The sequence below is a fragment of the Notothenia coriiceps genome, unplaced genomic scaffold, assembly GCF_000735185.1.
Source record: "Notothenia coriiceps isolate Sejong01 unplaced genomic scaffold, NC01 NC01_scaffold00000662, whole genome shotgun sequence".
Taxonomy (NCBI): domain Eukaryota; kingdom Metazoa; phylum Chordata; class Actinopteri; order Perciformes; family Nototheniidae; genus Notothenia; species Notothenia coriiceps.
Window position 1 is genome coordinate 22482 of NW_011333363.1, and position 7550 is coordinate 30031.

Genomic DNA, 7550 nt, shown 5'->3' on the forward strand with positions numbered 1-7550 from the left:
CTTTTATCATTCATAACTTTCATAATTCCAGAGATACATCCCATAATACATCCCATTTTTAACATGGAAGTCAATGGAGAAACTCTTCAGACTTCAACAATCTTCATGCAACTTCAACTGCTAACTACTCCTTCTTCAACTGCTAACTGCTCCTTCATACTTTCACTCAGAAATCTATTTCCAACTTTAAAATGTTACACATCTGTCTGACATTATTCGTGTAACACAACTTTTAAATCTGATTCTTACTTTTAGAGATATTAAACATTGTTCAGACCTTGGTAAAGAGGGTCTGAACAATGTTTAATATCTCTAAAAGTAAGAATCAGATTTAAAAGTTGTGTTACACGAATAATGTCAGACAGATGTGTAACATTNGCATGCTCGGCCGCCAAACCACCCCTGCTCCGACTCTGTCTCCCCGTCGTCCGGGGAGAGGAGGGAGGGGAGAACCGCACGGTGAACCATGGAGGGAGACGGGGTAGGAGTCGTCCGACTCCTTGCCCGGCACTCGGCTCCAGGGACATGCTGCTGTCCACGCGCTCCTGGACGGGCCAATCGTCCTCGTCGGCCGCAGCAGCTAGAGCGTCTGCTCTTCGCTTCCTGTCGGCTGATGGGAGACGGGCACAATGTGAGCAAGCGACCTGCTGGCTGAGAGCCGCGTCCGCGTGCTCTGGCCCCAGGCAGGATTCGCACATTGCGTGCTGGTCATAGCTCATGATATATCCTGAGCCACATGAGGGACAATTTCGGACGCAGTTGTTGCTCATGATGTTTAATGGTTCTGTGCTTCAGTAACTGCCGAGGTTTGCTGAAGAAAAGAGGGAGCAGATTGTCGGGCCTCCTTCCTATTTATACCGGAAGGAAGCCAGAGTGTGGGGCCCACCTTGCGGGTGGGCGTGGACTACAAGTGTTTCAGTGCTGCGCGGGTGCGCAGGGGGATTACCCAATAGCGATAGCCTTAGAGGGCGAAGCCATATACGAAATAGAACCGTAGGTTCTTTTTGTATACCAAAACAAAGAAGAAAAACCAGGATAAAGAATCAAGACTACTTCGCAATTCCTTAAATTCTAAATAAGTGACATTGGTTACACATTTTAGTGTACTCAGATTGAGCCAGGTTATTCAGTCAGGTACACAAATAAAATAAAATACATGTAAATATAAAGTGACCACAGGAAGAGCATGCCATCACTCAAACCATCATCATTAGTCCATAATAGCTTAACAGAAAACCAATAATCTGTTGAGTCATCATGAGCATTTTATAGCTATAGTGGCCTTTAAAAAATAAAAGTATAAACATATATACAAAAAATGTATTGCGTTAGGCCCAGCTATGAGAAGCAACACATTAAATACATGTATTAGACATCCCTAAATGCATGTATTGATAAACTCATTTTAGATACAATTATGGTAGATGCTGTTACACTGTCGCCTGAGCGGTAATTTATGTCTGATGACTGAAAATCAAAAAGACTCCTACTGTGGAATAACACAACCTTGAACATTATTGACGTTGCCACCTGTCGATTACAAATGTCAGTGGAGATTCACCGATTACAGAGATACGACAACATGTTGAATTCTTCACAAGCCTCAGAGCCCGTTTGAGAGCTCTTCCACAGATACAGACTGTCTGACAGAGCAAGGACTCCAGCTGGAGCACAGATGCCAAATCTATCTGCCAGTCAGCTTTTCTCACCTCTAAATCTGTCTTTCCTGTCCTGTTTGTCCTTGAATATAGTGCCATGTTATCAATGAACTACCGACAGGAGCCTGCAGAACTTACATTACCATGGTTACATCACACACCACACAGGAGGGGGGCATGGCACACATGCTGCTGCATTTCATCAGCCAATTTATAGTGCGTGTCTGTCAGGGGAAATTATTACAATCAGATCTAAACTACGTCGCAGGAAGGACGGACAGAGTGAGATGAAAAGGAAGAGCTCTGTTCACACACTCTGTGCGTCCTCTGATGAGCGGATGTACAGCAAAAACACACACTCGCTCCACCAGCTGGGCGTCCTGCTGCTCTGCATTGAGTCCTGCCTTCCCGCCAAATACACTGTTTCTGAAAATAGAGTCCATTTATCATCACGTCACAACAAAACCTTGTCAGCCACATTTCAAGTGTTTTTCTGGCCCTGGTTTCTCTTGTTGCTCTGATTGACCAGAATAACACTCCAATGTGTTCAATCAAAACAACAAGCCACAACACAACGTCAAACTCACTTTTACAAACATGACACAACCTTCAAAATCAAATATTAGAAGGAACAGCTGATACTTAGAGGATTTGCATCCTGTTCAGTGTTGGCCTCACAACCCTTCTCACCCTTTTGCATTTCATCCAGTTTAATCTAGAGAAAGAAGGCTTCCCATTGATACATTTCTTCTAATGCAAATAAATAATTCTGTTTAATATGTTATTTTTGAACTTCATTTTAAACTGAGGTCAATATTATCAGAAACATATATATGCCACTGTTTGTTGTTTACCGTCAGTACTGAGGCTATTTGATTCGCAGAGTCACTTTAAACTCACTTGTTTTTTATGTCTGTTTAATTTGCTTTACCTTTGTTGCTCCACTGATGCCGTGTGATTTAAAAGTGCAGTTTATCTTTATTTCATGGGAACACCAGAGGACTAGCAACCAGATATAGAGAGATAAAGGAAATCCAAATAAAGAATAATGCTACATAAAAAACATTAAATTGATCTCTGCAGCAAGAAAATCTAAGTAATTAGTTTGTCCATCATATAATGGCACATTTCCACTGCAGCGGGGTAGCCCCGTTTAAGCGTCCTCGCTCAGGCCTCGGGCTGCCTCGCTGACCGTCCGAGGCCGTGGCGCATTTACATTACAGTTTAGGACCTGGGGTAGCAACGCAGTGTAGGCGGGGCGATCGGCTTTTTGGCTGGCTTTTTGGGCAGAGCGACGCTGGGTAAAACTGCAGTGGCGTCATCTTCAATGCGACACAACTCACAAAACAATAGAGGATGTGGAAGCGATCGTTTACTTGTTTCTTGGTGTGTGGCTTGTTATCACAGCAAGAAGGAAAGTGATCGCAGCAAGCAGGAAAGTGATGTTTCAAAGTAGGCTGCGTATAGCAAGACGAGATGCAGAAGCCAATCAGCAGTCGAGACTGTTGACGTCACTAGTTCAGCCCTGGCCCTGGCCTGATAGATCCACGATTTTATGGGGCCGGAAAAAGAGGGAAAAAGTACCCGCTAGCCAGTGCTACGCTATATGGAAAGGCCACCAAAAACTGTCCTGGCCGCTTGAGGACGATTAAGGACGCTTAAACGGGGCTACCCACTGTAGTGGAAATGCGCCATTAGTGTTTGGATCAAAAGCTCTGAGGAACAAGTGGATTTTGGATGCAACATTTCAAAAAACTCTACAACACCCACCGAGGTCTGGATCTCAAGACCCTTGGCAAAAAACCCTCAGGTCCTTTTTTTAATTTAAGCCACATTTCTGAAAAATAAATTCTCATTGCATTTTTGATGGGCGGGGAACTTTTGAAAGCCTCAAGAAACACACGGTATAATCACTGCTGCGAGTCCACGGTCGTTAAAGGTCCTTTTCACAGTTTTACAGTTTCCTTTAGCTGTTTCCATAACAACCATGAAGGGATGGAAGAATCTGCTCTATAACCTTCAGGACTCAATACACACAATAAAACACACACACATACACACAATAAAAAACACACACACACACACACACTGCATACCTGCACATATACATGTTTCAGTCCTCCGCCAGAAAACACACACAGCAGGGTCACTATGGTACGCACCAAATAATGCTAAAATCACTGTTTGGCATATTTGTCAAAAGTGCTGTAGCGCAGAGGAGTGGGCAGGGGAAAAAAAGTTATGAAGGCAGCCACACAGCTTTAAAACCAATCTTCAGATTATTCACTTTATCGTCATTGATAATCAATCATGTGGATCAATTCCGACAGGACATCCTATTAGACACCTACGCATCATCTCATTACCCCCATCCCACAAAGTCTGCTTATTCCTCTCAGAGGCTCTCCATGTCTGTCTACCTCTTGCTCATAAACACACAACAACTCTCACACACACAAGATGAAGCAATTCCCACCGCTGCGTGTATCACGCTTGACACAGCAGTGGGAATTGATTGAGTGCTTATTATCAAAACAGATTCTCCTCAGGATCTTAGCCCAATTAGAAAGAGAAGAGGCAGCGAGGACAGTGGATTCTGTGAGGCTGTGCTTTTTTTACAGTAGACATTAACTGGCTCTTTAAAATGCTTGTTTTTTTCCAGGTAAAAAAAGAAAGACAATGTACCTCTTAAAATGTTTATAGACCCCACTTAACAACCAATGGACACACATGGTACTGCTTTGCTTTTCTGAAGTACTCTTTTTCTCTACACCGACCTAAAGCTGACAATAATTACTTCCAGTCTATAAGTATGTTGGTTTGTGCACATTTCTTCCCAAGAAATATCCTGATCTGAAATATCCTGTTCTAAAAGCACCTTAGTTGGGGCACCCTAGTGATGTACAGTAGAGCTACCCAACATCCTCAATAAATACTTAGCTCAAGAACTGTGTTGCAAGTAACTCGTAGATCTCTCTGTCTCCACTTATTTCCTGTAATCTTTCTATCGAATGGCCAGTATACTGTAAAAGGCATAACACAGTCAGACCAATCAGATCGATTCAGATTTTCTCTCAGATTTTGTGCGCAATGCTACTAAAAGATGTGATTTCCTACTGAAGGAACTGTTGATACCAGTGAGAATTGAAAGTTAACCCAAATTAAAAGCCATATTAAAAAGATAGCTTTTTATTTTGCTTTTAAAGATTTCAAGGGAGTTTGCTGTTCTAAGATCCATGGGGAGGCTGTTCCATAGTTTAGGGCCGTAAAAGCAGAACGCAGCCTCCCAAGATCTCTCTTGATTTCTAAAAGCAGGGCAGTGGAGGATCTAAGGGTTCTTGTTGGAACATAAAAAGAAAGGCAGTCGCTGAGGTGCTATGTGATGCAAGGCTTTGTAAGTACTTGACCACTATTCTGTGACAAATGACATGATTTTGATTATTTTGAATCAGTTTGAATATCTACATATTTGCTTCTAGGTTACAGGATGATAAACTATATGTAGTACGATTAGTAGATTTCCAACTTTTAGGTTAATTACCTTTAAAACACACACGCTCTTGTGGTGTGCTGACATGTCTTTGGCACCTACTGGGTTAATACGTAAGAACATGCTTAAACCCACAGAAAAGACGATTACACACATCTGCAAGCCATTAGGTCTAATCACATAGTGCTGCAGCAGCAGAATAACAGACACCATACATTGCATTGGCTTGTGTTCCTCACTATAACTGAAAACTACATGCAGAGCTAACTGCTACTCTCATCATAATGAGGACAATCATCATCAGGGAAAAAAAGACCTCCTCCAACAAAGCCTTATTGTCTCACAGTTCCTACGATAGGGAGAGCTGCAGTGTACAGAACTATGAGAGAACAATCGCGCTGGCCTTGTCAAACAACTCTTGTTAATCCTTTTTTCCCTCACACACCTCTTCCTGTGTGCGGAGGAACACAATGGGATTAGAAGGGATTATTCTCAGTCCTAGGAATAAACTTGACCCTGTCACAGACGATGAAGGTGAAACAAGGTGAATGAGGTGTTTTGGGGAAAAGTGTGATTCTTTTGTTGGCCTAAGGTTTTCTCAAGCAACCTATTTTTGTTTAATTGCACTAATAAAGATGATCTGAATTGCGTTGTCAAGGTCACTTTTGTGGTCTTCCTGTTGGCGGAGACAAAGCTGGAAGCTCAGCAACTCATCACTTCCTGGGAGCGTTTGTGCACCCGTTTATGAGTAAAATGAAAAACATGCAGTGGCTCGTTGTGTCACTTTATGTGCTTTATGTATTCTTTTAAACCTGTTTCTAAGCATTTAATAATGTATGATTGTCTCATCTTTAACATGCTTGCCAGAAAAATAAACATAAATGTTTTTGTCATCTAGAAAATACAAGCAGGCTGTGCTTGTTTTTTTGTTCCGCTGCATCAAGTGATTGCTCATTGATCGTGTTTCTGTGAAATGCACTCTGCCTCATGAAGCCAATTCAGCGGCTTAAGGATTCATAGTGAAGTGTATTCAACCAAACTATCAAAAGAAATAAGAATAAAGTTAACACTGTGTCAGAAGTTCTTCAGAGGAAAGTGGTTCCATTAAAATGTGTTCACTGTAATATCTATCAAAAACCTTTTGGGACAGTGTTTTGCGGTTGAATTTTCTTAAAAGTTCATTTTTAATGCAAAGGAAGAATTCAAAGTTTTTGGAAAACCTTGTAGTTTTTTATATTTGAAATTGAAAGTCACTTTTACCACAAACACCAACTCAGGTTTGGTCAATATAGAACTGTAATGATGCTAAGATAAGGAATGTTTCCAAGGCACTCCAAGACAGTCTTAATAGATACAACTAGAGAATGCAATTCCTGAAGAAATTGCTAGTGGGAATGCTTTATGCTGAAAAGCTGACGTTAAACTGCTATGCTGAAATGTAATGTGTAAGAAGAAAGTGAATAATTTAGATTGAAATGATACATGAACACTGGGGGCTTGAATGTGTGATAAGAGAAGAAAAGAAAGTAAAAAGGCTTGGAAAAGCAGCAGAATGTTTTAACTGCAAACTTTTGAAGTAACTTAATGGCGAATGATCTGTCGCCATGCCAACGGCATTTGATGACATCCCATAATACGCTTAGATGCGTTGATGGCTGCATCGTTACCAAACCTGTGAAGTTTTGGGCCGTTTGGAGCATTTTCACTCAAGATTTGAGAAAACCGTGTTTCATGGTGAGCATTGTGTGCCATGGCAACGGCATTTGAAGAAATCTCAAAACTGTCCCGTCGATGTCTTCATGGCTGGACTGTTAGCACACATGTGATATTTGAGCCCTTTTTGAACATTTTCATAGGAGTTATAGCGACATCGTCTTTTATGGCTGGATGCGTTTCCATGGAAACGGCATATGATGACACCCCATAATTGACGTAGAGCTGTTGAGGGCAGGACCGTTAACCATTATCTGAAGTCTGGTGCTCTGAGCATGTCAGTTGGAGTTATGACATCATCGTGCTCCATGACACAGGTGTTTATATTTGAGCTAACGACGTGTCCAGAGATCAAAGGTTTCCATGGTGATATGCAGTAATCGGTTAGAGGAGAGCGTTTTTATTGTTCTGAATGAGAGATATACCTCTTACATGTGAACGTTTTGTTGAAGAACCGTAACAGATATCGGTGAAATTTCAAAGCGTGAAGCATGTCAAGGAACTTGAGCATCTGAAGTGTACTTTTTGTGTACTTTCGGGTTAATAATGTGGCCTTTTTGGCAGATTAACTAAAGGTGTGGTGGGGAAAGATGAGGCTGAACTTACAATTGGGTTTAATGGAGACATGTTGAAAGTTTTTGTCACTTCATGCCCTCAAGAGGCATTTTGTTTAATTATTTTGCTTAATT

The 7550-nt window shown here is 41.5% G+C and overlaps 1 protein-coding gene across 1 annotated transcript in view; it reads left to right on the forward strand.

Moving 5' to 3' along the window:
- Positions 1-7550, forward strand: part of LOC104955852 (DNA mismatch repair protein Msh3-like) — a 50539-nt gene that overhangs the window by 9315 nt on the left and 33674 nt on the right. The gene's annotated exons all lie outside the window — the stretch shown is intronic.